This window comes from Eurytemora carolleeae, unplaced genomic scaffold (assembly GCF_000591075.1).
Source record: "Eurytemora carolleeae unplaced genomic scaffold, Eaff_2.0 scaffold230, whole genome shotgun sequence".
Classification (NCBI taxonomy): Eukaryota; Metazoa; Arthropoda; class Copepoda; order Calanoida; family Temoridae; genus Eurytemora; species Eurytemora carolleeae.
The window spans coordinates 332,089-351,692 of record NW_019396619.1 but is presented as its reverse complement, the minus strand read 5'-3'; positions in this window follow the sequence as shown (position 1 = coordinate 351,692).

Here is a 19,604-nt window from a genome sequence, read left to right as displayed (position 1 = left end):
AAAAGAGAAGATATGGGGAGGGGTTGGTTAAGGGAGAGAAGGAAAGGGGGAGATTATGGGGGGAGGACATCGGAGGGACATCTCAAGATGTCTTACGACCTTCATAAAAACTTTGATATATTCCTTTCCCTCACCTCCTATTGGAGAACCAATATCACGTGAGAGTGGTGAAGGATTCTCATTGGTAGGATTAAGTCCCCTGGGGGTGAAGGGAGAGGAGTAAATGCAAACTTAGAGCATAAAACGTCTTTATAGGGAAGACGAATTCTGGGCTATCAGACTAATAAAATACTAAACAGAATCTAGATGAGAATAAGGACATTTACAGTAATCAATCTTCTTCTTCTTCTTCTTCTTCTTCTTCTTCTTCTTCTTCTTCTTCTTCTTCTTCTTCTTCTTCTTCTTCTTCTTCTTCTTTTTCTTTATCTTTTTTCTTTTGTTCTCTTCTTCTTCTTCTTCTTCTTTACTTTTTATTCTTTTGTTCTCTTCTTGTTCTTGTTCTTTTCTTGTTATTCTTTTTATTCTTCTTCCTGTTTAAGTTTTTGGTTCTTGATAATCTTGCTGTTCTTCTTATTTCTTGTTCTTTTTCTTGTTGTTACTTTCGTTTTCTAATTCTTATTCTGATTTTTTTCATTCTTGTTCTTTTCTTGTTCTTGTACTTCTTTTTCTTGTTCTTCTTGTTCCACTTGTTCCTCTTGTTCTTCTTCTTCTTCTTCTTCTTCTTCTTCTTCTTCTTCTTCTTCTTCTTCTTCTTCTTCTTCTTCTTCTTCTTCTTCTTTTTCTTTATCTTTTTTCTTTTGTTCTCTTCTTCTTCTTCTTCTTCTTTACTTTTTATTCTTTTGTTCTCTTCTTGTTCTTGTTCTTTTCTTGTTATTCTTTTTATTCTTCTTCCTGTTTAAGTTTTTGGTTCTTGATAATCTTGCTGTTCTTCTTATTTCTTGTTCTTTTTCTTGTTGTTACTTTCGTTTTCTAATTCTTATTCTGATTTTTTTCATTCTTGTTCTTTTCTTGTTCTTGTACTTCTTTTTCTTGTTCTTCTTGTTCCACTTGTTCCTCTTGTTCTTTTTCTTCTTGTTCTTCTTTTTCTTCTTGTTCTTTGCTTTCTTCAAATTATTAATTATTTCCCTAGAAGAATGTTGGCATTGATTTCCCTGAAACTAATCCTTGAATTTGAATTTCAAATTAGATTTTAGAATCCATTGTTTTAGACAAGGAAGGGGGAATTGGTCAAACATGGTCAACAGTAGATAGATAGATAGATAGATAGATATATATTAATGGAAAGATATATATATATATATATATGTATATATAGATAAATAGATAGATAGATAGTTAGTTAGATAGATAGATAGAAAAAGAAAGGGAAGAAATAGAAAGAAGGAAAAAGAGACCAATAAGCATAAGATGGAAATAAGATTTGTTATCTGTATAAAAATTGTCTTTTGACACAAAAGAATCAAAAATGTCAATCAAGTCTTATGATTTATCTGTTTTTAAGATGCAATGATAAAATAGATCACCTAAAGTTTTCAGGGTTCGTTTTTCACTTATAATTTCTTACAGGGTCAAAATTCGGCATAATTTTTTTTCTAAATATATTCTTTCCTACACTATGTTAATTATTTTAACCCTGACAAAGGATATATGAAGAAAAAAATTTGTCCAAAAATGGTCCAAAGATGGTCCAAAAGTGGTCCAAAAATGGTCCAAAAGTGGTCCAAAAATGGTCCAAAAGTGGTCTAAAAGGGTCCAAAAACTGTCCAAAAATGGTTCAAAAGTGGTCCAAAAATGGTCCAAAAATGATCCAAAAGTGGTCCAAAAATGGTCCAAAGATGGTCCAACAGCGGACCAAAAATGGTCCAAAAATAGTCCAAAAGTGGTCCAAAAATGGTCCAAAAACAATCCAAAAGCGATGCAAAAACTAAAGTTATGTACTGACCCAAGATAGTTTTTAGATAGTTTTTCATATTATTTTTATTTAGAATAAAAATATTGCAAAGTTTTATAAAAGAAAACTCTAACAAAATACAATTTTGAGATCTTGGAAGTTTGATTAATTTAAAAAAAAACTATCCGATACGATTAACAACGCTATCATTCCTTTTATATGTCTAAATCTCTCTAATTTTCTCTCAATCCTGCAGACAAGAACACTAACTTTATCTGGATTAATTGCTTATACATTATCTCTGCAGATACCTACTCAAAACCTTCATAATGAAACTGATTCTATGCATCTGTATTTAAATTTTCTAATTTTCTAATTAACACATATTTTCAACCCTCCAGCTTATATTTCTTACATTTTTTGTTATTTGATCTAGTAGAGGCCGAATTTAAAGAATTTGTGCCGTGGCTCAAATATGGGACTTAGTGCAAACATGGTTGGTTCCACTTGAAATTGTTTTCGAGAGCCGGCGTTCAATTGGAACCGGTTTTTGGGGGATCAGCGTCGCGCTTAAAACTCTTTAAATTCAGCCTCAGAAGACATAAGGATTAGAAATAAAATTTGTAACGAAATATCACTCTCTTTGATCAAAATTAAATGACTATTGGTTAAGCTTAAGAGACTGATAATTTGTGAGGCACGCTGAACTTTTGCCACCAGGGTCCACGAATTAATTTTTTATACGTTATATAAAATTTAACATATTTGGCATTGATACATTTATTATTTATATATTATACAATAATTATAATACGTACCAATGAATTTTTGATGAAGTGCGATTTCTCCAATGAATTTTCCACGAAAAACTGAAAATTTGAAATTAATATCAAATGATAAAGATTGGGTGAATTTTAAAATTTACAAAATTGCAATAAAGAAAGTCAAATGATTTTTATAGGTAAACTAGCTTTTCCTGTCAATTAGACATACTCTGTTAAATCTCAACTTGAAGATTCCATCACCAATCAAAATTCGATACAAACCTGTCCAGGGATTACAGGCATTAGTTTCTTTTTTTACATTTACAACTATACATCCAGAAAAAGACAAAATTAAATGTAATGGAAAATCAATACTCAAAAGAAACGCATTTTCGAGGGTCATTTAAAGATTTTAAAACTATCATCGTCTTTATAATGTTCAAGTGCCATTTTGAGATATTAAAACTATCTGATCGTTTTTATAATTATCAAGTGCTATTTAGAGATTTTAAAACTATCTGATCGTTTTTCTAATGATCAAGTGCCATTAAGAAATATTAAAACTATCTGATCGTTTTTATAATGATCAAGTGCCTTTAAGAGATTTTAAAACTATCATCGTTTTTCTAATGATCAAGTGCTATTTAGAGATTTAAAACTATCATCGTTTTTATAATGATCAAGTGCCATTTTGAGATATTAAAACTTTCATCGTTTTTATAATGATCAAGTGCCATTAAGAGATTTTAAAACTATCATCGTTTTTATAATGATCAAGTGCTATTTAGAGATTTTAAACTATCATGCCATTAAGAGATTTTAAAACTATTATCGTTTTTCTAATGATCAAGTGCTATTTAGAGATTTTAAAACTATCATCGTTTTTATAATGATCAAGTGCTATTTAGAGATTTTAAAACTATCTGATCGTTTTTATAATGATCAAGTTCCATTTAGAGATTTTAAAACTATCTGATCGTTTTTCTATTTTAAAAATGGTTTCTGTTTGAAAGTGACTTGCAGATTTCAATGCAGCAGAGTCAGAGAAGAGGAATGTAGTTTACAAAATTAGACACTTTTCAGATTGAGAGATTGCTTATATAAAGATTTGTCGGGTATAGTTGTGAATTTGTCATGCTTCCCGTTAAATGGAGGGTCAATAAAAGTGACGTCTATAATAAAAAAAAAAATGCATTCTAAACTAGACTCTGTACTTTAGATCTCTGAAAATCTTGTTTCCCGCCAAATTCTCTGGTTTTGTCTTGGTAGTGTGCGTGTATGTGTATCAAGGATTCTGACTTCAGACCATCTGCTCCGACTACTATTTGAGAAGAATCGAGAGGGGGGGGAGGGTATTTTTTTACTGGAGATGATTTTTAAATGCAATAAATAAATAGAATTGAAAAACAATATTTGTGAATAAATGGCAATTGAAGTGGATTTCAAGACGATCTAATAAATATATTTGTACTTTGTAATTTGTAAAAATTTAACTTAAAAGATTAAGCGGACGTTTGATTAAAGTGGGCGTTTTAAAGGTAATATGTTCTCTTCTTTAGGTAATTGATTAAAAGTTCGGAAGTAAGCGGTAAGGTCGATTAGAAGATTGAAGGGGGGGGGGAGATAAGAAAAAAAGGGGAGGGGATGGAAGGAGAGGGTAATTGGAACTTAAGAAAGATCCACCCATCCTATCCGTTACATTTACAGAAAACCATATCATTCCCCTTTTCATTCTTCATCCTTCATTCTTCATTCTTCATTCTTCATTCTACATCCTTCTTCATTCTTCATTCTTCATTCTTCATTCTTCTTTCTTCATTCTTCATTCTTCATTCTTCAATTCTTCATTCTTCATCCTTCATTCTTAATCCCTCTTCATTCTTCTTCATTCTTCATTCTTCATCCTTCATTACCCTTTTCAAATTTATCCTTTATCTCTCATTCCCTTTTTCATCTGTCCATCTTTCATCCTTCATTCTTAAAAAATCCTTCGTTCTACATTTTTCACCCTTCATCCTTTATCATTCATTCATAATCATTCATACGTCATACATCATCCTTAAATAAACCTTCATCCTCCATTCGTAGTCCTTCATTTTTCAAACTTTATCCTTCATCCTTCATCCTTCATTCTTTATCTTTCATCCTTAAACCATTATTGGTTTTACATCTCCTTCAATTTATATGTTTATGCCCTTGTCCTCCGAAGATAAGATTGCGAGAGGTTGTGTGATTTCCGTGATAAAATATACGATTGAATACAAGTCTACAAAGTAAATCAATAATCAAAGTTTAAAACAAAAGATTAATATTTTACCAGTTGTTCTGTCGAAAATAACATAAATATATTTTGCATAATCGTTTTTATTGTATCCTACACGGTGGCCCTCAACATCTATATTTTATCATTAAAAAATGTATTTATGTAAAAAAAAATTTAATCGTCATATCTTAGATTTAAAAATGGTTTAGGCTAACGAAAAAGTCTCATCTTTTGTGGGTAACCCAGTGTCATAAACATTTCTACAATATTTTTGAACATATTTTTTTTAGATTTAAAATTCGGTGATGTGATGGACCAAACCTCTGTAGAGTGAAAAAAGAAGATGTTAGTTCCATAATTATTAAAAATATTTTTAGGTCTAGGTTGACCCTCGTCAGTTCTAACGATATAATAACCATCAAAATCGACAAAAGAAAATACAAGAAATAAACAAACAAAAAAGAATATTTAATAAAAAGTTGTGCCGTCAAATGGACAAAAGGAAAACGAACTCAGATCATGAGATTTCAGTTCTTGAGATTGTTTCTGTCAAGAAGATTGAACAGAGAGAATATTAATTGTTTTGGCACTTAAAGTGACTTCACGTCGACGTAATTTCAAGTGACCTTTCATTTATTAAGTGGTATTTCCAATTCACAACGTTTTCACGTACTTGGATATTGATTTTTTTTTATTTTCATTTGTGGTTCTCCAAATAAAGTCACTCCTGCATGCCGAGTCCATTAGCGCCTGATCCAATCAGGGCTCAGTCATGTGTTTGTGGTCTATTCTGAACCAATAGAAATATCATGGCGGTCACATCTATCTTTCTTTCTATCTCATTATCCAATCGATCATTCCCTCTACTGAAACTAAGTACTGAGCGGAGCGGATTTCGGTTACAGAGACGACGAATCTTGTTAGAACTATTATTAATCAGATTTTTTTATTTTTAGTAAAAAACGACACATTTTTGATTTTAGAAAACGTTTTTAATCGAGCATTGAATAGAGGGTTACTTGAAACTACAATGACCAGTACCTTCAACCAGCTTGTTAGCCGCTCAATGTTGAGCATATATTTAGATGAAAAGATGTGTGTGAGAAAAATCCTCTAATCTGAATATCAAGAAATTCAGCTGTCTTCCTATAGGATAAGATTTCGAGCGCTGTGCGCTGATTGGCCAAGAATACAGAGCTCTCTTCTCATTGGCTAAGAAATTCTCATCTAAACGCTCATTGGTGAAGATCTCAGAGAGTCAAACTTACTCACACTTTCAGGCTATTTCTCTCGACATTTAACAGTTTTTGGATAGAAAAGTTTTAAATTTTGAAATACATTTGGTTTTGTTTTTCCCAATTTTAGATTAAAATTGGACTTTCACATATATATAATATATGCATTTACGGATACAAAACTGCACTTTGCACTTTGGACAGAGATTCAGATATTACAAACAATAGTCATCGATTATTTTTCGACGCATTCGCGAACACTCCCTTTAAGTCTAAAATTCGTTTTCCAATTCCACAGTTTTCCAATATCCAGAGTTTTCTGGTTCTCCCTGTATATTGTTACTTAATTGCGCTTGAAAGTATATAGTTGTCTGTTGCAAGGATCGATATAATACCAACAAATCGATTTTACACCTTCGCATCAAACCTTAGTTAAAGGATCATACGCACCTGGCGTAGTCAGATAGGTAGACAGATAGTATAGGTAGGCAGATAAGTATATATATATATATATAGATAGATAAACAGATAGAAGGATATAAAGATAGATAGATAGATAGATAGATAGATAGATAGATAGATAGGCAGAGCGAGACTAAGAATGGAGTTTGGTTATTGCACTGTAAAACCATTTCCATAAAACTATAAAACACACAAAGATTAATATTTATAATATTATATTTATAATATTTATATATAATAATATATTTATAATATTATATTTATAATCATGTCAGATGAAAAGTGAAGCATTTATTTCACTAATATATAATTCAATATAATAATAATAAATACACATACAAAAAAAGTTTTGTAGGCTTCATATCGTTTTCTAAGGTAACAGTTAATTTCCTATTTTCTTTATTTTCTCAATAGCCCTCTCTATGCCTTAAAATATTTGAAAATGTTTGTATAAAACATTTACACTAAAGGGACTGTACGCGCAATTTTAAGTGTCAGTCCGTGCAAACATGTTTATTTCCGATTTTCAACGGGACCCCTTAAACCTTGATCACACACCTCTGAACCTTTAGTAAAAGTAAATTCAAACTAAAGTCTGACCGCGTCAACCTTGTTGCACCGGCTAGTCCTATTGAGTGTCTGCTTTATTTACCCAATGTCCGAGCAATACAGTACAAACTAGTACCGGAAAGGTTGACCCGGCTCGGAAATTCAAATGTACTACGGCTGCCTGTGTGATTTGACATGTCACTTTGAAATTAGAGTGTCACCTTTTAAAAACAAAATTTCAAGAATTCGATTAAAATGTTTCTGAAAATCCGCGAAAACCATGTGTTGCAACTTTCATCTTTGATTCATTAACCTTATCCCGATTAGGCTATTTTTATCAAAATAACCCAATAGTGTTTCTTATGATTTTGCCTTTAGAGTTGAGATAGGGGAGTGTGAAACATGTCCCTACTCCAACTTTTAACTGTTCAAGGCATGCTCATTAAAAAACTATACCTCTATCTTGTATGAATAAAAATGTAATTAAATATTTCTGATTTTGTTGAAACACCGACCCAATTGTTTGACTGTCCTCTACACTACCGACCGAAAGCATCAAAAAATAAAAAATTACAGCTATGCTGTTGGAAAAGTGAAGAAATTTTAGCTTCCTAATGTCAGCCTCTAAATTAAATGTATTTTTTGTTCACTATAATGTGTCGACTTTTAACTTTAGATTTTTAGAACAATATATATTTAAAGCCTGCCCGAGTGTAAGTTAATTTTATCGTATTAATTTAAACTTTTTTTATTTTAATCGTAATTCGTCTATTTTTGGATACGAACGTCGCAATTACAAATGTGCATTTACCCTTTTGAAATGAAAAATTTAAAAAGCTGAAAATAAAACCTAAAAATTAATAATTTAATAATTTGAATTATTTAATTTTGATGACGAAATATTTTAAGGGTGCTTAGTTATTTATTGTTCATTCATTTTGTTGATTAGGAGATTTTATTTGACACACAGGAAGTACTAAATTAAAAAAAATTTAATTTTTTCATCTTCACCCTTTCATTATAAAATAATTTTGTCCTTACTAAATTTATTTTATAAATCTGCAACTCTATTTCCGTATTTTTATGTACATTAATATTAATTATACCATTATAAATATTTCATTTTTAAACATTAACGGGATGTGAAGAAAAAATGAAAGAGGGTTACATATCTACATATAAAACGTATACATATATTATATACGTTTAGGTATAATTTTGACACAGTTTTATGACCATTTCTCCAGACAGGAACATCAGATAGAACTCTTAAAGGTATCGTTCAACGCCTGAGATTCTCAGGTTTATTCCTATACCCCGTTTCATTTTTCCAATACAGTCCTTTTAAGGTAATTCCTGTTTTTGATATCTATATTTATATATAAAGTACACTTGTGTAAAAGTAATGCAACAACTTTTTAGTTTAGACTGGGTCGACTTTACAATGTTACGACGCCTTGGCATTTGATTTAACCTCACCAACTCTCTTATACTTTAATATAGCCCTAGACATGTTTCTCTATTACTATACAACACTTGTTTATAGCTTTAGTTTTAAATAGTAATTTGCAATCTTCAAGATCACAAGGAGTAGTAATTGGCAAACTTTTAGATCATAGAGAGTATCACTATAGTTTCAGTAGAAGTAAATATTTCCATTCACTGTTATAGCGCCGATATAAGGATGTATATCTAATTGGATAATGAGCTAGATAGAAAGATAGATGTACTCGCCATGCAATTTCTATTGGTTCAGAATAGGCACCAAACACATGGCTGAACACTGATTAGATCAGGTGTTAATGGACTCGGCATACTAGAGTGTATAGTAATGTTTGTTTGTCTACTGTTTGTTTTTATGTCCGATCAGAACTCATGAACCCCTCAACCAACCCTGCATCAAATTTTTATTGCATCTATTAGAAAAAGTTAAGTTTTAATTTAAAAAAAATCTTACTTTCTGAACTTAAACAAAAAAAGATAATTTTGTGAAGTATCTCATAGTATAAATTGTAGAATCATTTAGTTTTTATATATTTACTCTTTAGAGACTTCAGAGAAGGTTACTGGACATTTGAATATCGATCCTAAACTTTCATCTTTAATTCATTTTTAACTTTTTAATTGGTATTTTATACTTAATTGGTATTTTAGGTATTGTTTTCGGTAATTATTCACATCCGCGCGTCAATTTTCAAGACTTTGAAGTGTCACAACGTTTAACCCCACTTATGCTTTCTTGCACAGTTTAGGGCTATAAAGCACTGGTCATTAGCTTTAATAATTGACCATATATCAATTGACCTTTGCGCAAGAGCTTCCAACCTTTGATTCAATGCAGAAATGGGAGACCCATTACACAACTCCAATGGGCGATAGCAAGATTCGTTTTACAGAAACTTTTCATAAAAGGTTGTACGGCAATCTGAGAAGGGTCCAATGATTTAAAATTGTATTCTGTAGAAGTTTGATTTCATCAAACATACAAATTTGTTTTCCATAGGAGAAAATTAATCAGACAAAATGAACCAAAAAGATCATTTTTAAAACCATATATTTTCTTGGAGGGTAACAACTTGGAGGGTAACAACTTGGAGGGTAACAACTTTGTTGGTCAGTTCTCGGAGAGATAGCTTCAGATAGCTCTTAAAAGGGGGAATCAAGCTTTTGAAAAATAGACAGATAGATAGATAGCATTATAAAAGGGACTTCTAACGTAATATTAAGTGACATGTCGTATTCACGACGGTACCCATTTTTCTAATAAATAAAAAGTTATACATTTTTTAGAGAAATTATTTGTTTTTCCTTTTACCTAAATCGTCAACACTATTCGTGTCTTATTGTTCAGATAAAGGGATTGTTAACGATAACTGCAAAAGTTTGATGATTGCCAAATAAATATTGTTTGATTTCGCAATGTAGGGGCTCTCTCCCTTCTAAATCAATTATTTTTTAAGTTAAAGATGTATTCCATGGATAATCTCGCATATTAAATACTTCGGTGCTTGTCCAAGCAAGCAGTGACTTTCGATCCCAATTGTACAATTGTACCAATGTAAAGTACCACTCCTGTATGCCGAGTCCATTAGCGCCTGATCCAATCATGGCTCAGTCATGTGTTTGTGGTCTATTCTGAACCAATAGAAATAGTATGGCGGTAATATATATCTTTCTATCTATCTCATCATCCAATTAGAGTTAGGAATCCTTTAATCGGCGCTATCAGTAAATGGAAATATTTACTTCTACTAAAACTAGCTATGGTGGTACATTATTTGCACTTTCTCTTTCATACTTTTCTTGTAGGCGGATTCGTTTTAAAAGAAGAAGTTAAAATGAGAACTCTGTGAGTTTAAAAATCATTGAATTATAAACGAGAACACGATTGATTTCAAATTGAAGAAGCCCGAACACATCTAGCCCTGGTTAGTCCAAGTTGATCAAATAACTCTTGATCAAAATATGATCCATCAACCCCAATTAAATTTCATAAACTTTAGAATTGCCTGAATAGAAATTAAAGAAGTTTGCAAAAACGCGTATATGTTTAGAATCCGACAGGTTTGAGTGACGGCTGCTCAAAAGAGAAAGCACAAAACTTTATATAGACCTTTAAATAAATAATGTACTCAAGAACTTTAATTAAAAACATATTTTGGTTCAGAAAGTTGTCGGAAAAAAATGTCAATAACAGTTTAATTGGTTTAGTTAAAAACTGCATACGCCATACAGGTTTAAAATTAGATTTATTTTCCTTCTACTTACTTTTATTGCTGAGCTATAGAATAAAATAAGTTTTTAAAAACTTAGAAAATGGAGTTTTTAGACGCGCGGCTTTGGTTATTTTCTTGGTCTATGAAAATGACAGAAAAGTTTTCGACCTTTCAAACACTCTAACAGAAGTTTAACAAAGACAGTGCTCATTTGTTCAACCCTCAAAAAATTTTTTGATTGATTTGAAGTACCAGACCGACCTTTGAGCAGTTAGAGCAAGCTGTACAATACACATAAGACTATAGATGACAAAACGGAATTGTAGACCAAAAAGTGAATCCCCTTCCAGTGAGATTACTGATCAGGGAAAAACTTTCAGGATAAATTTATAAGAATAAAATAGCATCTTTTAGTAAAAAGTATATGATGTTGTTTTTAATTATCAAATATTTTTAGTACAGTGATAACCAGAAAATTCTGGAATAGTAGGACGCCTTTGAGAATCAAGTTTTATCTTAAAAAAGTTTAATGAACTTGAAACACAGGAATTGTGCCGTGTGAACAAAACCATTTTACAAAATAAATGATTTTATAAGTGTCTAGCAAGACTATTTGCTTTGTAACACCATTAAATACACTTTAGTATTGTTATAAAGTCGTCTTCCTATTCCATTGTTTTCTGGTTATCACTGTATACCATATGGAAGTTAAATTGTGAATCAAAGAATTCTGCACTTTGATAATAAAAATGATAAAATTTGCTCTGATATTACTGTTCTCTCGTAAACTTTATATTAGAAAATATTATTTTCCAAATAGATAACGTGGATTTTGCAGTACACACCCTGAAAAACAGGGGTTAGGGCAATATTTTGATGCAAAAACACGTTTTTCCCGCATAATCTTGTCTTCCGGGATTCCGTCATATTTTATTTAATATCTGCTTTCCGACAAGTTTAAAACTAAAATTGGCTTTCATTTTGTTTTGTCCTCTCAAAGTATTAAAGTTGGCTAAACAAAATCTAAACCTTTTCTATATATTAGGACCTGGAACAAGCAGTTTTAACTAAATTTGGTCAAATTTCAACAAACTTTTAATAAAAATAAGGTTTCCAATATATTGAGAAGAATGGCCGGATATTTATTAAACTGATTATACATCTCAACAAAAAAGTCCAAATTTAAGACTTAGATAGTCAGCATTATTAGAATGTTTATTGAATTTTGTTTAGAAATTAACCCTTTTAATTTTCTTGGGATTAACTGTGCTAAGGAGTAACTTCCGTCGAAACCTATTATTTGTTTATTTTCAATATTTTGAATTAAAAATGCGTCTGAAACAATTTAAGAGATATAATTCTGTGGTGCTAATCTTTTCTATAGACTGTAAAGTGCCAAAATATCGTTTATTTTTAATGTAAAAATTTACGGCAGATCATTTGTTTTAAGCCGCCATTTTGTTTTTATTCCTTTTCCCGCATTTATTTACTTATTACTGACGGTTTACAATCCGATCATTCATGATTCAACAATATATATTTGTTAAGGAAGCACCTTTTCACACGATAAGACGTTGAGTGTCAAATTATCTGGCTAATCTTGGGTACCCATAATTTAAAAATCCGCACTTTTTACGGATCAACGCGCTTACCGTTGAAAATTAGGCGCGCTGCCTCCATACATTCTCAGCCTTGGAACACACTAATGAATGACGACTTTACTTGATAAATTAACATTTTTCGTTTTATAGATTTAATACAGGAAAATATTATAAACAATAGTTTGTAGTTTTTAAACCGACCGTTCTGATAAATATTCTAGCTGATCAATGGAGGATATTGTAACTTTTCTTTGGCAGAAATCCATAAGTTTTCAAGAAACAACAATTTGAAAAATAAATTTAAAAGTTTTAAAACATCGGCATGTCAATCTTTTTTGAACATACAATTTTTATTTTCTCAACATGTTCCTATTCATGACGTCTGTAGTTTATTGTAGAACTTTTTTATATGTTATGTCGTCGTTATTTAGTAATTTAAAAAAAACTAATTCTGAAAACGTATCCACCCCCAAAGTAGGAGTTTTGAACGTCGAATTTAATATGTCTTAAATGAATCCGAAAGAAGTTTTCCACAACACTGCTTACTCAGTTCAACTAACTTATATAGCCCCGGTCACTCCCTATACCGAATACCTTTGTGAATCATTAATGTAACCTTTTTCTTATAAGGTTCACTTGAAATTACGATATCTTTCACAAATTTATTGTTATGTTATATAATGTGGGACTATTAATGAGCAAGATATTTTGCACTAAAATGAAATTCTAAAATTTAACAAAATATGGTCATTTTACAAGAAAAGGTACTGCCGTTCTGGGTCAAATGTAAACAAACTCGCTGCAGTCTAGCTGTTTACAAGAAAAGGTACTGCCGTTCTGGGACAAATGTAAACAAACTCGCTGCAGTCTAGCTGTTTATCATCCTTAGAGAAAGTGCAGTAAAGATATATTCATCCAGACTGAAAAATAAAAAACTTACCAAACCAAACGTTTTTTTAGGATACAAATATTGCAAAGTTTAATCAAACCAACATCTAAAGAATAAAGTTTTAAATGTTGAAAGTTTTATAAAAAGTTTTTTTTTTGATAACGAACCAAAACACTACGAAAAACTTCTGTTCTGGATTCATACCTTTATAATACTCAAGGTTATAATGCAAGGAAAGTTAATTGCCGTAGTATATTCTCTGCGTACATATTGAAACCAGTTCTCTCTGGGCGGTGTTTGTAAACAATAATAAATGCATCAGTGTTCGTTTAGTATCCGAGGAGGATAAATGCATTTAATTTTGATAATTTTATAATTCACATAATAGTTTCCATGACCAGAATATTTCATTGATTTTTTATGTGAAAATTAATCCCATGTCAGGCTGTGACATCCGTCTTGTGTTTCCTTTACCGCTCAGAGACAGTACACTGCAGTACTAAAAATGCGTACACCTCTGAAATAACTATCTTTACATTATTATTCTTTGATAATACTCACCTTTCTGTTGTTAAATGTGTAAATAATTAGCAGGAAATGGATCTTTTATTATCTAACAGGATCAAGTTTAAAATAGTAACCATAATGAAGGAGAATAGGTGCACTATTCTCAAGATTCCCATAGAGTCTGTAATCAAAATAACCCCCCCTCCTTCACCCTGCATTTTCAATTATACTATAGGGGAAGGGTTAACCTTGTTTTAAATGAGAATAATTAGTATTTTGTTCTACTCCAAGAAGGTATTACATCTTAGCATTTCTTTTGGCTTAAAATGTTTTGATTGCACTCAGTGTATTAATTACCAATTATACACTTTCCCCCCGTTTAGCCAGTATCTCTCTCCTCCAATGGGGGAATAAAGAAGACCATCGATTATCTGTTTATGTCATCCTGAATGTTAAAAGAAAAACGTCCAATAAAAAACTTTGTCTGTGCTTCCAAGCAAGTGGGAGGATCTTTTCATTTCTCGCATTTTAAAGATAATCTTTCTCCAATTAAAATTCTTCCAAAGTAAATAGGGTTGATACTTTTTAACATCATCCCTCCCTCCCTCTAGCCGTAAAAGATGACATATCAGACACTTAACCTTGCATGATAATACATAAATCATCAACGCTCATAATCAATTAGGGAAGGGGGTTGAGAAGGAAGGTATGGAGAGGGGGGGGATTATGAAAAGGAAATGAAGGTATCTAAAAAAATGAGCCGGATATTTATAATAACAATAAAAATAATAAATTATAAATCATGTTTCAACATTTATACATTTAACGTTAAATATTTGGTTAATAACAGTATCTTGATAAATTTACATTAAAGGGACTGTACGCGTAATGTCATGTGACCCTCCATGTAAAGGGACTATACGCGTAATGTCATGTGACCCTCCATGTAAAGTTGCCAAAGTTAGAATCCCAATGGTGCCCTTGAAACCTTTCTCTGATTAACAATGTGGAAGATATTATCGTTTTTCATAGCTTTAAAAATTCCTGCAGCTACTTTTGTAAGAAACTGCTATTAAAAAAATCATATTTTAAGAGTTTTAAGTCGTCTTTACAGTCTTTTCCTTTGTGGGTAACCCTGTAGATAGACATGATGTACAACTAGATAGACAGGCGCAGAGAGCAAGATTGACACACAACAACCTAGACAGACAGACAGAAAGCTAGACAGACAAACAGTCTAGACAGAAAGACAGCTAGACAGACAGAAAGCAAGACTCATAGACAGCTATACAGACAGACAGCTAGACATACAGACATTTAGACAGACAAACAGCTTGACCTACAGACAGACAGCTAGATAGACAGACAGACAGAAAGTTAGACAGACAAGATTTAGAACAAGCAAGGATTGTTTATCTTAAGTGAGTTAAATGATTCTTATTGAGAAAATGTTGAGTTGCTTCAACTTAGCTCCAATCAGTGTCAATCAAATCAATTAAAGACAATTGAAAATTCCTCTTAAAATATTCTTGCATCGCATAACTGTCTATGAGGGTGGTGTCTTTAAAGTTTGAAATAATGAAATATTACCAATATTTTCAAACATTTGATAATGTGAAAATATAAATTGTGAAACCTGACTTTTGTATATTTGTATTAATAAGTAAATATATAAATATGGTCTGATTTTTGTGGTATTTTTCTATTCTGTATGTGAGCTATTAAGTATAGTCTGATTTTCTGATGATTTCTTGTCATATTAAATGTTTTAAAATTATGTTGTCTTGTTGTCTTCTTTGATTCTGACATTTATAACTTTTTAATTCTTTTCTTTATTATTTATTCATAAATGTCCAAGTTGGTTCTGTTTTTGTTCAGACGAAAACAATATTTTTATTTTGATCTTTAATATAAGTATTTTTTATAAATACATGTTCCTGCACTATTTCCTGGAAGTATTAACAGAGACAAAGATATTATTTTGTTCACCAAATTCAAATGATTCTGGAAAAATATACAATAAATATGACATTTTACGACTTTTTAGTCCTATATTTCAATATATACTCCCCCCTTGTCCTATATCTCCCCATATACTCACCCATAGTCCTACATATACCAATAACTCCCCATAGTCGGTAGTCCCAATATTTTCCCCCCTAGTCCTATATTTCCCTATATACTCCCCCAGCCCTATATTTCCCTATATACTCACCCCCTAGTCCTATATTTCCCTGTATACTCCCCCCATAGTCAATTTCCCTGTATACTCCCCCCTAGTCCTGTATTTTCATATATTCTCCCCCCTGGTCCTATATATCCATATATTCTCCCCCCTAGTCCTATATTTTCCTGTATACACCCCCTGGTCCTATATTTCCATATATTCTCCCCCCTAGTCCTATATTTCCCTGTAAACTCCCCCCTAGTCTTATATTTCCATATATTTTACCCCTAGTCCTATATTTCCCTGTAAACTCCCCCTGGTCCTATATTTCCATATATTCTCCCCCTAGTCCTATATTTCCCTGTAAACTCCCCCTGGTCCTATATTTCCCTATATACTCCCCCCTAGTCCTATATTTCCCTGTTGTCATTTACATCCCTATATAATCTTTTTTGTCATTTATATTCTTATATATACTCCCCACTTGTCCTATATTTTCCTATATACTCCCCACTTGTCCTATATTTTCCTATATACTCCCCACTTGTCCTGTATTTTCCTATATATACTCCCAACTTGTCCTATATTTCCCTATAAACTCCTTTTTTCCTTTATATTATCATATATACTCCCCCCTTGTCATATATTTCACTAAATACTATTTCACCTCTTCTAAAAACCCCCTCCCCCCATCCTGTACACCCCTTGCTTCCCATTTCTATACTTCCAAGACATTACCGTGGCATTAAAGACGTAAGCCTACTAATTACAGGGAGCTGAAGATAGAAGCCGTAAATATCGATTAGTACACGGTCATATGGTTTATATACAACACCTTCTTAACCTTGGGGGAGAAAAAGATAGATAAATAGATAGATAGATTTATTTTGAAATATAAACACTGTTTAAAACAAATAGTTTTCTTCACAAATTTAAAAAGTTGCTTTGTAAGTACTTTCGTTCAAAGGGTTGTGTATCATGTGCATAATTGTACATTATACTGCACAATATTTTAATAATTAATGAAATGTATTTAGCATATTTTATAAATGTAAAATTTTTATTTTGACAAGTATACTTGAGTTATTTTAAAACAAATACAATTAAGAACTGTTATTAATATTAAGAAAAATGTTTTTAAACGTACTTGAATGAACTGCAGTAACCTTGTAATTACAATTGCCCCGTATTTTAAAGAGTGGGGCTTGTCTTATTCACAACAGGACCTTTTCAAACCTTTGTCTGTTCAAGGATGACGGTAATCAAGGTTGTAATGCAAGGAAAGGTAATTGCACTTGCCCATACTCTGCGTAAATATTGAAACCAGTTCTCTCATGGCGGAATTTGTAAACAAGAATAAATGCATCAGTGTTCGTTTAGTATCCGAGGAGGTTAAAAGCATTAAATTTTGATAATTTTGATATTTCACATACGAGTTTCCTATGACCAGAATATTTCATTGATTATTTGGGTGAAAGATGATCCCATGTCAGGCTTCGACATCCGTCTTGTGTTTACATTACCGACCAGTGACAGTACACTGCAGTACAAAAGATGCGTACACCTCTGAAATAACTTTCCTTGCATTATACATCCTTGTAATAAGCAGTCGATCAGTCATCTTCCTGTACCTATTCCGCAGTAGACCCACAACAACAGATCTAGCAAATCCGGGAGAATTGTTTTTGGATTTACTGAAAATAATATGAATGAAAATGAAAGTGAATCAATTAATCGGAAAAGTCTTTTTTGAACCAAGTATAATGCCTTAAAGGGACTGTAAAGGAAAAATGTAAGGGGGTATAGGCTGAAAGCTAATCACTTTAGCTCTTGATCGCGACCAATGAAAGTTTTATCTGATGTTCCTGTCTCAAGAAATTGATATAAAACTGTATTAAAATTATAATTTTTTAATCTAAAAACGTAAAATTGAAATTGTACATACTTNGCATAAAAAATGAAAAAGATTAAAACCTCCAAACCTAATAAATAATGTAATCTAAAGAAAGTTTGTACAACGTTCTTTAAACCTATTATTATCATTTAACACGAAACACTTAAACAAAACTTAGAAATAAGTTTAAATAAAACTTGGAAAAAGCTTTTAAGTCAAGTTTGCTTAGCCAGGGGCACCCCATTCTTTGAAATAAAAACAACATGTCGAAGGGGGGGGGGGGGTAATATAATATGACTTATGAGGAATAAATATTAAAAGAAATTCTACTTAGGTTTTAAATTATAGCATTGAACAACTTTGGGCTTTTAAAAAATTTATTTTGCAGACAAAAATACAGAATTGGACAAAAAATGTCTTTAAAACAAAAAATAGTTTTTAAAATTCAAATTCAATTTAACTTTTTTTATTTTGCAGCCCCTGCCCTTGGACAACATAAGTAAACGTTGGAAAGCAAACTTGAAGAAATTAGATTCGGACTTTTAACGTTTTTAATTCCGAATAAAATATTTGGTTTGTTTAAGGAAAGTTTATAGCTTAAAACACGGTTCAATTATAATAATTAGACGAGGAACAAAAGGAACACTCGCCTAAAACTCTAATATTATAATTCCTGTAATTTTGCAACAACATGGTTCAAACCTTTACTGTTTGTTATAGCAGTTTTCCTTGTTTGAAATATGAAAATATGAAGAATTGCTGGAAAGAAAAAAGGATTTCAGAAAATAAAAGCTTAAGACCTCCCCCCCCCCACATCTCCTGATTTTATTCATGGGGGGAGGGGGGGGGGAAGGACATGCCGCAAGCCCCCTGCCCTCAGAACCGCCTATAGATGAGTTTCATTTCATTCTTATTCACAAACAATACTAATACATAGAAACATTGCAAAAAATAGAAATGAATAACTACAAAAAAAAATATTTTTTTAAAAAATGATCCTAAATTAAAGGCAAAAAACTGAACAAAATTACACTAAAATTTAAAGTCTTAATTATTTTTCCAAACCTTATACACTATTATTGAGAGATAACCTTGGAAAAAATTTTGTAAAAATGAAGGAATTTTTTTTTATTTTTTCCAACGTTGTTGATAAATATTTCAGTTTTGAACATTTTCACAATAATCATGATTATAATGTTCATCCACATAAAATTTTTATAATTTTATTTTGCGACTTTATATACGAAAAATCAAGAGAAATATTTCTTCTTGTTAAAAAAAAAGAAATTTTACTATTTATGATATTTTTTTTTAATTTTAGGATTTAAAGAAATAAAATCAAAATCAAATCAAGAATATTTTTGGAAAGTTAAAAAAATCCACAACACCAAATATTTTTGAAAAAATAATTTTTTTAAAAATTGTCGAGAAAATGTTTCTTTAATTGTTTTTAAAAATTTCATTAAACATTTATTAAAAATTGAATAAGTAAGCCAGTTATTTGCATTTTTCAAGTCATAACAGTTCTATAGGAATTATAATTTGATAACATTTACTGCAGATTTCCACTCTAATTTTTGCGGATCGATTTTTTTGTTATATCTCGTATTTAACACATACTCCACATAAATTTTACATTTGCTCAAGAACCCCAAGGAAGGCCTGG